General features: G+C 43.8%; 1 long non-coding RNA gene across 1 annotated transcript in view; it reads right to left on the minus strand.

Annotated features, from left to right (window-relative positions):
- Nucleotides 1–13604, minus strand: part of LOC307189343 — a 497106-nt gene that overhangs the window by 27516 nt on the left and 455986 nt on the right. The gene's annotated exons all lie outside the window — the stretch shown is intronic.

The following is a 13604-nucleotide window of genomic DNA, read 5'->3' on the forward strand; positions in this document are numbered from 1 at the left end:
TAGCAGCATAATGAGTGGATTCAGGTACGATGATTCTAACTGAAATAAGTCACACAGAAAAAGAAACATCATAAGATATCACTAATACACGGAATGTAAACTTGGCTACACAGGAACTGCATTCCAAAACAGAACAGGGTCTCAAATTTAGAAAACCAACTTATGCTTGCTTAAGGGGAAAGGTGAGTTGGGGTGCTGCATAAAACCAGAGATTGAAATGAGCACAGATAAAGTTCCTTAAGCCAAATATGGAATAGACAAGAGCTACTCCTTGCTCAACGAAATGGACTCAAAACCCCATATTAAACGCCTAAGAATGTACCTGACTAGTAAGTATCTTAAAACCTATGGATTGCTATGTCTCCAAAAGAGAATCAAGCGTGTGTACAGGGGCATAAATGCAGCAGTGATAGGATTGGAGAGGTTCGGTGAGCAAATGAAGACCCTTTGAAGTCATATTGCACGGTACCCATTCCACGGGTCTCAACTCTCCAGGTTTAAGGTATTCTTCCTTCAGCTAAAACATGCATGTGGAACCCAGAGTATGATCAACCATGTGAACGGGAGACGTGTTCAAATATGTCTCAGTTTTCCTACCCTGGTACTCGGGTGCAACACTCCAGACTCTTTACTAACACTCTCCCGACTTGGAGAGTCAGTCCCTTTAACCTCCTGTTTGGCCCAGTTTGCAATTTCTGCGGAAGATGAACAGGAATAGCGAGAACCAATGAGAGGCTAGCTGCAGGTGTCTGGACGGGCAAATTTAACTCTCATTTCCCACCAGGAAGAGGAATTAACCAAAGGCTCAGCATGCCGGGCCGGAACCAGATTAGGGCCTGAAGCCATCCTGCGGTGTTGCGGCCAGCTCACAAGAAAGCGAGGTGAAGAAAGGAGCTCAGGGGCACTGTAATTCACAAACCTGCAGAGTTATAAATGACAGCTATCGTCCAAAATATACTGAAGTAAGGCTGCCAAGAGGACTTGAAAGCGGGGCAGAATTGCAGGAAACCGATTTCAGGAGGTAGACTGGAATTGCATTGAAAGCATAGGAAAAGAGGCAGAACGTCCACAATGATGCACTTGGCCAAAAAGGGCGTATGCGTTTTTTCCTGAATATATTCAGGAAAAAACGCATACGCCCTTTTTGGCCAACCAAGCAAGCTTGCAAAGGAAATCTGCACTACAATGAAGTCTCACTTACCCCCGGTCAAAAGGGCCATCTGAAAAAAGTGTAAAATCCAGAAAGGCAGGACAGGCCATGGAGAACTGGGAGCCTTGTTATGCTGATGGGCGGGATGTAAATTGCCAACAGACACTCGGGAGAAGTGTATGGTGTTTCCTGAAACATCTAAAAAACAAAGCAACAGAGCCTAGGGCACTGCCACTTATGGTCCTATAGCTTAGGGAAATTAAAATCAAAAAGACACAGCCACCCCAAAGTTTGGGACGCCTCTGTTTACAAGAACCTCGTTTACAATACAAGTTCAACATCGCAGAAAGTGAAAAATGGATAAAGAAGTTGTGGTATTTACTTACAAAGCAATATCACTCAGCAATGAAATCTATGTCATCAGGCCCTTAGAAGCACAATGAGTGGATTCAGGTATGATGATTCTAACTGAAATAAGTCACACAGAAAAAGAAACATCATAAGATATCAGTAATACACGGAATGTATACTTGGCTACACAGGAACTGAATTACAGAACAGAACAGGGTCTCAAATTTAGAAAACCAACTTATGCTTGCTTAAGGGGAAAGGTGAGTTGGGGTGCTGCATAAAACCAGAGATTGAAATGAGCACAGATAAAGTTCCTTAAGCCAAATATGGAATAGACAAGAGCTACTCCTTGCTCAAATAATGGACTCAACACCGCATATTAAACGCCTAAGAATGTACCTGACTAGTAATTATCTTAAAACCTATGGATTGCTATGTCTCCGAAAGAGAATCAAGCATGTGTACAGGGGCATAAAAGCAGCAGTGATAGGATTGGAGATGTTCGGTGAGCAAATGAAGACCTTTTGAAGTCATATTGCATGGTACCCATTCCACGGGTCTCAACTCTCCAGGTTTAAGGTATTCTTCCTTCAGCTAAAACATGCATGTGGAACCCAGAGTATGATCAACCATGTGATCGGGAGACGTGTTCAAATATGTCTCAGTTTTCGTACCCTGGTACTCGGGTGCAACATTCCAGATGCTTTACTAACACTCTCCCGACTTGGAGAGTCAGTCCCTTTAACCTCCTGTTTGGCCCAGTTTGCAATTTCTGTGGAAGATGAACAGGAATAGCGACAACCAATGAGAGACTAGCTGGAGGTGTCTGGATGGGCAAATTTAACTCTCATTTCCCACCAGGAAGAGGAATTAACCAAAGGCTCAGCGTGCCGTGCCAGAACCAGATTAGGGCCTGAAGCCATCCTGCGGTGTTGCGGCCAGGTCACAAGAAAGCGAGTTGAAGAAAGGAGCTCAGGGGCACTGTAATTCACAAACCTGCAGAGTTATAAATGACAGCTATCGTCCAAAAATAGACTGAAGTAAGGCTGCCAAGAGGACTTGAAAGCAGGGCAGAATTACAGGAAACCGATTTCAGGAGGTAGACTGGAATTGCATTGAAAGCATAGGAAAAGAGGCAGAACGTCCACAATGATGCACTTGGCCAAAAAGGGCGTATGCGTTTTTTCCTGAATATATTCAGGAAAAAACGCATACGCCCTTTTTGGCCAATCAAGCAAGCTTGCAAAGGAAATCTGCACTACAATGAAGTCTCACTTCCCCCCGGTCAAAAGGGCCATCTGAAAAAAGTGTAAAATCCAGAAAGGCAGGACAGGCCATGGAGAACTGGGAGCCTTGTTATGCTGATGGGCGGGATGTAAATTGCCAACAACCACTCGGGAGAAGTGTATGGTGTTTCCTGAAACATCTAAAAGACAAAGCAACAGAGCCTAGGGCACTTCCACTTATGGTCCTATAGCTTAGGGAAATTAAAATCAAAAAGACACAGCCACCCCAAAGTTTGGGACGCCTCCGTTTACAAGAACCTCGTTTACCGTACAAGTTCAATATCACAGAAAGTGAAAAATGGATAAAGAACTTGTGGTACTTACGTACAATGCAGTATCACTCAGCAATGAAATCTATGTCATCAGGCCCGTAGCAGCATAATGAGTGGATTCAGGTACGATGATTCTAACTGAAATAAGTCACACAGAAAAAGAAACATCATAAGATATCACTAATACACGGAATGTAACCTTGGCTACACAGGAACTGCATTCCAAAACAGAACAGGGTCTCAAATTTAGAAAACCAACTTATGCTTGCTTAAGGGGAAAGGTGAGTTGGGGTGCTGCATAAAACCAGAGATTGAAATGAGCACAGATAAAGTTCCTTAAGCCAAATATGGAATAGACAAGAGCTACTCCTTGCTCAATGAAATGGACTCAAAACCCCATATTAAACACCTAAGAATGTACCTGACTAGTAAGTATCTTAAAACCTATGGATTGCTATGTCTCCAAAAGAGAATCAAGCGTGTGTACAGGGGCATAAATGCAGCAGTGATAGGATTGGAGAGGTTCGGTGAGCAAATGAAGACCCTTTGAAGTCATATTGCACGGTACCCATTCCACGGGTCTCAACTCTCCAGGTTTAAGGTATTCTTCCTTCAGCTAAAACATGCATGTGGAACCCAGAGTATGATCAACCATGTGAACGGGAGACGTGTTCAAATATGTCTCAGTTTTCCTACCTTGGTACTCGGGTGCAACACTCCAGACTCTTTACTAACACTCTCCCGACTTGGAGAGTCAGTCCCTTTAACCTCCTGTTTGGCCCAGTTTGCAATTTCTGCGGAAGATGAACAGGAATAGCGAGAACCAATGAGAGGCTAGCTGCAGGTGTCTGGACGGGCAAATTTAACTCTCATTTCCCACCAGGAAGAGGAATTAACCAAAGGCTCAGCATGCCGGGCCGGAACCAGATTAGGGCCTGAAGCCATCCTGCGGTGTTGCGGCCAGCTCACAAGAAAGCGAGGTGAAGAAAGGAGCTCAGGGGCACTGTAATTCACAAACCTGCAGAGTTATAAATGACAGCTATCGTCCAAAATATACTGAAGTAAGGCTGCCAAGAGGACTTGAAAGCGGGGCAGAATTGCAGGAAACCGATTTCAGGAGGTAGACTGGAATTGCATTGAAAGCATAGGAAAAGAGGCAGAACGTCCACAATGATGCACTTGGCCAAAAAGGGCGTATGCGTTTTTTCCTGAATATATTCAGGAAAAAACGCATACGCCCTTTTTGGCCAACCAAGCAAGCTTGCAAAGGAAATCTGCACTACAATGAAGTCTCACTTACCCCCGGTCAAAAGGGCCATCTGAAAAAAGTGTAAAATCCAGAAAGGCAGGACAGGCCATGGAGAACTGGGAGCCTTGTTATGCTGATGGGCGGGATGTAAATTGCCAACAGACACTCGGGAGAAGTGTATGGTGTTTCCTGAAACATCTAAAAAACAAAGCAACAGAGCCTAGGGCACTGCCACTTATGGTCCTATAGCTTAGGGAAATTAAAATCAAAAAGACACAGCCACCCCAAAGTTTGGGACGCCTCTGTTTACAAGAACCTCGTTTACAATACAAGTTCAACATCGCAGAAAGTGAAAAATGGATAAAGAAGTTGTGGTATTTACTTACAAAGCAATATCACTCAGCAATGAAATCTATGTCATCAGGCCCTTAGAAGCACAATGAGTGGATTCAGGTATGATGATTCTAACTGAAATAAGTCACACAGAAAAAGAAACATCATAAGATATCAGTAATACACGGAATGTATACTTGGCTACACAGGAACTGAATTACAGAACAGAACAGGGTCTCAAATTTAGAAAATCAACTTATGCTTGCTTAAGGGTAAAGGTGAGTTGGGGTGCTGCATAAAACCAGAGATTGAAATGAGCACAGATAAAGTTCCTTAAGCCAAATATGGAATAGACAAGAGCTACTCCTTGCTCAAATAATGGACTCAACACCGCATATTAAACGCCTAAGAATGTACCTGACTAGTAATTATCTTAAAACCTATGGATTGCTATGTCTCCGAAAGAGAATCAAGCATGTGTACAGGGGCATAAAAGCAGCAGTGATAGGATTGGAGATGTTCGGTGAGCAAATGAAGACCCTTTGAAGTCATATTGCATGGTACCCATTCCACGGGTCTCAACTCTCCAGGTTTAAGGTATTCTTCCTTCAGCTAAAACATGCATGTGGAACCCAGAGTATGATCAACCATGTGATCGGGAGACGTGTTCAAATATGTCTCAGTTTTCGTACCCTGGTACTCGGGTGCAACATTCCAGATGCTTTACTAACACTCTCCCGACTTGGAGAGTCAGTCCCTTTAACCTCCTGTTTGGCCCAGTTTGCAATTTCTGTGGAAGATGAACAGGAATAGCGACAACCAATGAGAGACTAGCTGGAGGTGTCTGGATGGGCAAATTTAACTCTCATTTCCCACCAGGAAGAGGAATTAACCAAAGGCTCAGCGTGCCGTGCCAGAACCAGATTAGGGCCTGAAGCCATCCTGCGGTGTTGCGGCCAGGTCACAAGAAAGCGAGTTGAAGAAAGGAGCTCAGGGGCACTGTAATTCACAAACCTGCAGAGTTATAAATGACAGCTATCGTCCAAAAATAGACTGAAGTAAGGCTGCCAAGAGGACTTGAAAGCAGGGCAGAATTACAGGAAACCGATTTCAGGAGGTAGACTGGAATTGCATTGAAAGCATAGGAAAAGAGGCAGAACGTCCACAATGATGCACTTGGCCAAAAAGGGCGTATGCGTTTTTTCCTGAATATATTCAGGAAAAAACGCATACGCCCTTTTTGGCCAATCAAGCAAGCTTGCAAAGGAAATCTGCACTACAATGAAGTCTCACTTCCCCCCGGTCAAAAGGGCCATCTGAAAAAAGTGTAAAATCCAGAAAGGCAGGACAGGCCATGGAGAACTGGGAGCCTTGTTATGCTGATGGGCGGGATGTAAATTGCCAACAACCACTCGGGAGAAGTGTATGGTGTTTCCTGAAACATCTAAAAAACAAAGCAACAGAGCCTAGGGCACTTCCACTTATGGTCCTATAGCTTAGGGAAATTAAAATCAAAAAGACACAGCCACCCCAAAGTTTGGGACGCCTCCGTTTACAAGAACCTCGTTTACCGTACAAGTTCAATATCACAGAAAGTGAAAAATGGATAAAGAACTTGTGGTACTTACGTACAATGCAGTATCACTCAGCAATGAAATCTATGTCATCAGGCCCGTAGCAGCATAATGAGTGGATTCAGGTACGATGATTCTAACTGAAATAAGTCACACAGAAAAAGAAACATCATAAGATATCACTAATACACGGAATGTAACCTTGGCTACACAGGAACTGCATTCCAAAACAGAACAGGGTCTCAAATTTAGAAAACCAACTTATGCTTGCTTAAGGGGAAAGGTGAGTTGGGGTGCTGCATAAAACCAGAGATTGAAATGAGCACAGATAAAGTTCCTTAAGCCAAATATGGAATAGACAAGAGCTACTCCTTGCTCAATGAAATGGACTCAAAACCCCATATTAAACACCTAAGAATGTACCTGACTAGTAAGTATCTTAAAACCTATGGATTGCTATGTCTCCAAAAGAGAATCAAGCGTGTGTACAGGGGCATAAATGCAGCAGTGATAGGATTGGAGAGGTTCGGTGAGCAAATGAAGACCCTTTGAAGTCATATTGCACGGTACCCATTCCACGGGTCTCAACTCTCCAGGTTTAAGGTATTCTTCCTTCAGCTAAAACATGCATGTGGAACCCAGAGTATGATCAACCATGTGAACGGGAGACGTGTTCAAATATGTCTCAGTTTTCCTACCTTGGTACTCGGGTGCAACACTCCAGACTCTTTACTAACACTCTCCCGACTTGGAGAGTCAGTCCCTTTAACCTCCTGTTTGGCCCAGTTTGCAATTTCTGCGGAAGATGAACAGGAATAGCGAGAACCAATGAGAGGCTAGCTGCAGGTGTCTGGACGGGCAAATTTAACTCTCATTTCCCACCAGGAAGAGGAATTAACCAAAGGCTCAGCATGCCGGGCCGGAACCAGATTAGGGCCTGAAGCCATCCTGCGGTGTTGCGGCCAGCTCACAAGAAAGCGAGTTGAAGAAAGGAGCTCAGGGGCACTGTAAATCACAAACCTGCAGAGTTATAAATGACAGCTATCGTCCAAAATATACTGAAGTAAGGCTGCCAAGAGGACTTGAAAGCGGGGCAGAATTGCAGGAAACCGATTTCAGGAGGTAGACTGGAATTGCATTGAAAGCATAGGAAAAGAGGCAGAACGTCCACAATGATGCACTTGGCCAAAAAGGGCGTATGCGTTTTTTCCTGAATATATTCAGGAAAAAACGCATACGCCCTTTTTGGCCAACCAAGCAAGCTTGCAAAGGAAATCTGCACTACAATGAAGTCTCACTTCCCCCCGGTCAAAAGGGCCATCTGAAAAAAGTGTAAAATCCAGAAAGGCAGGACAGGCCATGGAGAACTGGGAGCCTTGTTATGCTGATGGGCGGGATGTAAATTTCCAACAGACACTCGGGAGAAGTGTATGGTGTTTCCTGAAACATCTAAAAAACAAAGCAACAGAGCCTAGGGCACTGCCACTTATGGTCCTATAGCTTAGGGAAATTAAAATCAAAAAGACACAGCCACCCCAAAGTTTGGGACGCCTCTGTTTACAAGAACCTCGTTTACAATACAAGTTCAACATCGCAGAAAGTGAAAAATGGATAAAGAAGTTGTGGTATTTACTTACAAAGCAATATCACTCAGCAATGAAATCTATGTCATCAGGCCCTTAGCAGCACAATGAGTGGATTCAGGTATGATGATTCTAACTGAAATAAGTCACACAGAAAAAGAAACATCATAAGATATCAGTAATACACGGAATGTATACTTGGCTACACAGGAACTGAATTACAGAACAGAACAGGGTCTCAAATTTAGAAAATCAACTTATGCTTGCTTAAGGGGAAAGGTGAGTTGGGGTGCTGCATAAAACCAGAGATTGAAATGAGCACAGATAAAGTTCCTTAAGCCAAATATGGAATAGACAAGAGCTACCCCTTCCTCAAAGAAATGGACTCAACACCGCATATTAAACGCCTAAGAATGTACCTGACTAGTAATTATCTTAAAACCTATGGATTGCTATGTCTCCGAAAGAGAATCAAGCATGTGTACAGGGGCATAAACGCAGCAGTGATAGGATTGGAGATGTTCGGTGAGCAAATGAAGACCCTTTGAAGTCATATTGCATGGTACCCATTCCACGGGTCTCAACTCTCCAGGTTTAGGGTATTCTTCCTTCAGCTAAAACATGCATGTGGAACCCAGAGTATGATCAACCATGTGATCGGGAGACGTGTTCAAATATGTCTCAGTTTTCGTACCCTGGTACTCGGGTGCAACATTCCAGATGCTTTACTAACACTCTCCCGACTTGGAGAGTCAGTCCCTTTAACCTCCTGTTTGGCCCAGTTTGCAATTTCTGTGGAAGATGAACAGGAATAGCGACAACCAATGAGAGACTAGCTGGAGGTGTCTGGATGGGCAAATTTAACTCTCATTTCCCACCAGGAAGAGGAATTAACCAAAGGCTCAGCGTGCCGTGCCAGAACCAGATTAGGGCCTGAAGACATCCTGCGGTGTTGCGGCCAGGTCACAAGAAAGCGAGTTGAAGAAAGGAGCTCAGGGGCAGTGTAATTCACAAACCTGCAGAGTTATAAATGACAGCTATCGTCCAAAAATATACTGAAGTAAGGCTGCCAAGAGGACTTGAAAGCGGGGCAGAATTGCAGGAAACCGATTTCAGGAGGTAGACTGGAATTGCATTGAAAGCATAGGAAAAGAGGCAGAACGTCCACAATGATGCACTTGGCCAAAAAGGGCGTATGCGTTTTTTCCTGAATATATTCAGGAAAAAACGCATACGCCCTTTTTGGCCAACCAAGCAAGCTTGCAAAGGAAATCTGCACTACAATGAAGTCTCACTTCCCCCCAGTCAAAAGGGCCATCTGAAAAAAGTGTAAAATCCAGAAAGGCAGGACAGGCCATGGAGAACTGGGAGCCTTGTTATGCTGATGGGCGGGATGTAAATTGCCAACAGACACTCAGGAGAAGTGTATGGTGTTTCCTGAAACATCTAAAAAACAAAGCAACAGAGCCTAGGGCACTTCCACTTATGGTCCTATAGCTTAGGGAAATTAAAATCAAAAAGACACAGCCACCCCAAAGTTTGGGACTCCTCCGCTTACAATAACCTCGTTTACCGTACAAGTTCAATATCACAGAAAGTGAAAAATGGATAAAGAACTTGTGGTACTTACGTACAATGCAGTATCACTCAGCAATGAAATCTATGTCATCAGGCCCGTAGCAGCATAATGAGTGGATTCAGGTACGATGATTCTAACTGAAATAAGTCACACAGAAAAAGAAACATCATAAGATATCACTAATACACGGAATGTAAACTTGGCTACACAGGAACTGCATTCCAAAACAGAACAGGGTCTCAAATTTAGAAAACCAACTTATGCTTGCTTAAGGGGAAAGGTGAGTTGGGGTGCTGCATAAAACCAGAGATTGAAATGAGCACAGATAAAGTTCCTTAAGCCAAATATGGAATAGACAAGAGCTACTCCTTGCTCAACGAAATGGACTCAAAACCCCATATTAAACGCCTAAGAATGTACCTGACTAGTAAGTATCTTAAAATCTAGGGATTGCTATGTCTCCGAAAGAGAATCAAGCATGTGTACAGGGGCATAAACGCAGCAGTGATAGGATTGGAGAGGTTCGGTGAGCAAATGAAAACCCTTTGAAGTCATATTGCATGGTACCCATTCCACGGGTTTCAACTACCCAGGTTTTAGGTATTCTTCCTTCAGCTAAAACATGCATGTGGAACCCAGAGTATGATCAACCATGTGATCGGGAGACGTGTTCAAATATGTCTCAGTTTTCCTCCCCTGGTACTCGGGTGCAACATTCCAGACGCTTTACTAACACTCTCCCCACTTGGAGAGTCAGCGCCTTTAACCTCCTGTTTGGCACAGTTTGCAATTTCTGCGGAGGATGAACAGGAATAGCGAGAACCAATAAGAGACTAGCTGGAGGTGTCTGGACGGGCAAATTTAACTCTCATTTCCCACCAGGAAGAGGAAATAACCAAAGGCTCAGCGTGCCGTGCCGGAACCAGATTAGGGCCTGAAGCCATCCTGCGGTGTTGCGGCCAGCTCAAAAGAAAGCGAGTTGAAGAAAGGAGCTCAGGGGCACTGTAATTCACAAACCTGCAGAGTTATAAATGACAGCTATCGTCCAAAAATAGACTGAAGTAAGGCTGCCAAGAGGACTTGAAAGCGGGGCAGAATTGCAGGAAACCGATTTCAGGAGGTAGACTGGAATTGCATTGAAAGCATAGGAAAAGAGGCAGAACGTCCACAATGATGCACTTGGCCAAAAAGGGCGTATGCGTTTTTTCCTGAATATATTCAGGAAAAAACGCATACGCCCTTTTTGGCCAACCAAGCAAGCTTGCAAAGGAAATCTGCACTACAATGAAGTCTCACTTCCCCCCGGTCAAAAGGGCCATCTGAAAAAAGTGTAAAATCCAGAAAGGCAGGACAGGCCATGGAGAACTGGGAGCCTTGTTATGCTGAAGGGCGGGATGTAAATTGCCAACAACCACTCGGGAGAAATGTATGGTGTTTCCTGAAACATCTAAAAAACAAAGCAACAGAGCCTAGGGCACTTCCACTTATGGTCCTATAGCTTAGGGAAATTAAAATCAAAAAGACACAGCCACCCCAAAGTTTGGAACGGCTCTGTTTACAAGAACCTCGTTTACAGTACAAGTTCAACATCGCAGAAAGTGAAAAATGGATAAAAAAGTTGTGGTATTTACTTACAAAGCAATATCACTCAGCAATGAAATCTGTGTCATCAGGCCCTTAGTAGCACAATGAGTGGATTCAGGTATGATGATTCTAACTGAAATAAGTCACACAGAAAAAGAAACATCATAAGATATCAGTAATACACGGAATGTAAACTTGGCTACACAGGAACTGAATTACAGAACAGAACAGGGTCTCAAATTTAGAAAACCAACTTATGCTTGCTTAAGGGTAAAGGTGAGTTGGGGTACTGCATAATACCAGAGATTGAAATGAGCACAGATAAAGTTCCTTAAGCCAAATATGGAATAGACAAGAGCTACTCCTTGCTCAAAGAAATGGACTCAACACTGCATATTAAACTCCTAAGAATGTACCTGACTAGTAAGTATCTTAAAATCTAGGGATTGCTATGTCTCCGAAAGAGAATCAAGCATGTGTACAGGGGCATAAACACAGCAGTGATAGGATTGGAGAGGTTCGGTGAGCAAATGAAGACCCTTTGAAGTCATATTGCATGATACGCATTACACGGGTCTCAACTCTCCAGGTTTAAGGTATTCTTCCTTCAGCTAAAACATGCACGTGGAACCCAAGTATGATCAACCATGTGAACGAGAGACGTGTTCAAATATGTCTCAGTTTTCCTCCCCTGGTACTCGGGTGCAACATTCCAGATGCTTTACTAACACTCTCCCCACTTGGAGAGTCAGCGCCTTTAACCTCCTGTTTGGCCCAGTTTGCAATTTCTGCGGAAGATGAACAGGAATAGCGAGAACCAATGAGAGGCTAGCTGGAGGTGTCTGGACGGGCAAATTTAACTCTCATTTCCCACCAGGAAGAGGAAATAACCAAAGGCTCAGCGTGCCGTGCCGGAACCAGATTAGGGCCTGAAGACATCCTGCGGTGTTGCGGCCAGCTCAAAATAAAGCGAGTTGAAGAAAGGAGCTCAGGGGCACTGTAATTCACAAACCTGCAGAGTTATAAATGACAGCTATCGTCCAAAAATAGACTGAAGTAAGGCTGCCAAGAGGACTTGAAAGCGGGGCAGAATTGCAGGAAACCGATTTCAGGAGGTAGACTGGAATTGCATTGAAAGCATAGGAAAAGAGGCAGAACGTCCACAATGATGCACTTGGCCAAAAAGGGCGTATGCGTTTTTTCCTGAATATATTCAGGAAAAAACGCATACGCCCTTTTTGGCCAACCAAGCAAGCTTGCAAAGGAAATCTGCACTACAATGAAGTCTCACTTCCCCCCGGTCAAAAGGGCCATCTGAAAAAAGTGTAAAATCCAGAAAGGCAGGACAGGCCATGGAGAACTGGGAGCCTTGTTATGCTGAAGGGCGGGATGTAAATTGCCAACAACCACTTGGGAGAAGTGTATGGTGTTTCCTGAAACATCTAAAAAACAAAGCAACAGAGCCTAGGGCACTTCCACTTATGGTCCTATAGCTTAGGGAATTTAAAATCAAAAAGACACAGCCACCCCAAAGTTTGGAACGGCTCTGTTTACAAGAACCTCGTTTACAGTACAAGTTCAACATCGCAGAAAGTGAAAAATGGATAAAAAAGTTGTGGTATTTACTTACAAAGCAATATCACTCAGCAATGAAATCTGTGTCATCAGGCCCTTAGTAGCACAATGAGTGGATTCAGGTATGATGATTCTAACTGAAATAAGTCACACAGAAAAAGAAACATCATAAGATATCAGTAATACACGGAATGTAAACTTGGCTACACAGGAACTGAATTACAGAACAGAACAGGGTCTCAAATTTAGAAAACCAACTTATGCTTGCTTAAGGGTAAAGGTGAGTTGGGGTACTGCATAAAACCAGAGATTGAAATGAGCACAGATAAAGTTCCTTAAGCCAAATATGGAATAGACAAGAGCTATTCCTTGCTCAAAGAAATTGACTCAACACCGCATATTAAACGCCTAAGAATGTACCTGACTAGTAAGTATCTTAAAATCTAGGGATTGCTATGTCTCCGAAAGAGAATCAAGCATGTGTACAGGGGCATAAACGCAGCAGTGATAGGATTGGAGAGGTTCGGTGAGCAAATGAAGACCCTTTGAAGTCATATTGCATGGTACCCATTCCACGGGTTTCAACTACCCAGGTTTTAGGTATTCTTCCTTCAGCTAAAACATGCATGTGGAACCCAGAGTATGATCAACCATGTGATCGGGAGACGTGTTCAAATATGTCTCAGTTTTCCTCCCCCGGTACTCGGGTGCAACATTCCAGACGCTTTACTAACACTCTCCCCACTTGGAGAGTCAGCGCCTTTAACCTCCTGTTTGGCACAGTGTGCAATTTCTGCGGAGGATGAACAGGAATAGCGAGAACCAATAAGAGACTAGCTGGAGGTGTCTGGACGGGCAAATTTAACTCTCATTTCCCACCAGGAAGAGGAAATAACCAAAGGCTCAGCGTGCCGTGCCGGAACCAGATTAGGGCCTGAAGCCATCCTGCGGTGTTGCGGCCAGCTCAAAAGAAAGCGAGTTGAAGAAAGGAGCTCAGGGGCACTGTAATTCACAAACCTGCAGAGTTATAAATGACAGCTATCGTCCAAAAATAGACTGAAGTAAGGC

This window comes from Stenella coeruleoalba (genome assembly GCF_951394435.1).
Source record: "Stenella coeruleoalba genome assembly, chromosome: 7".
In the NCBI taxonomy this organism is placed as follows: Eukaryota; Metazoa; Chordata; class Mammalia; order Artiodactyla; family Delphinidae; genus Stenella; species Stenella coeruleoalba.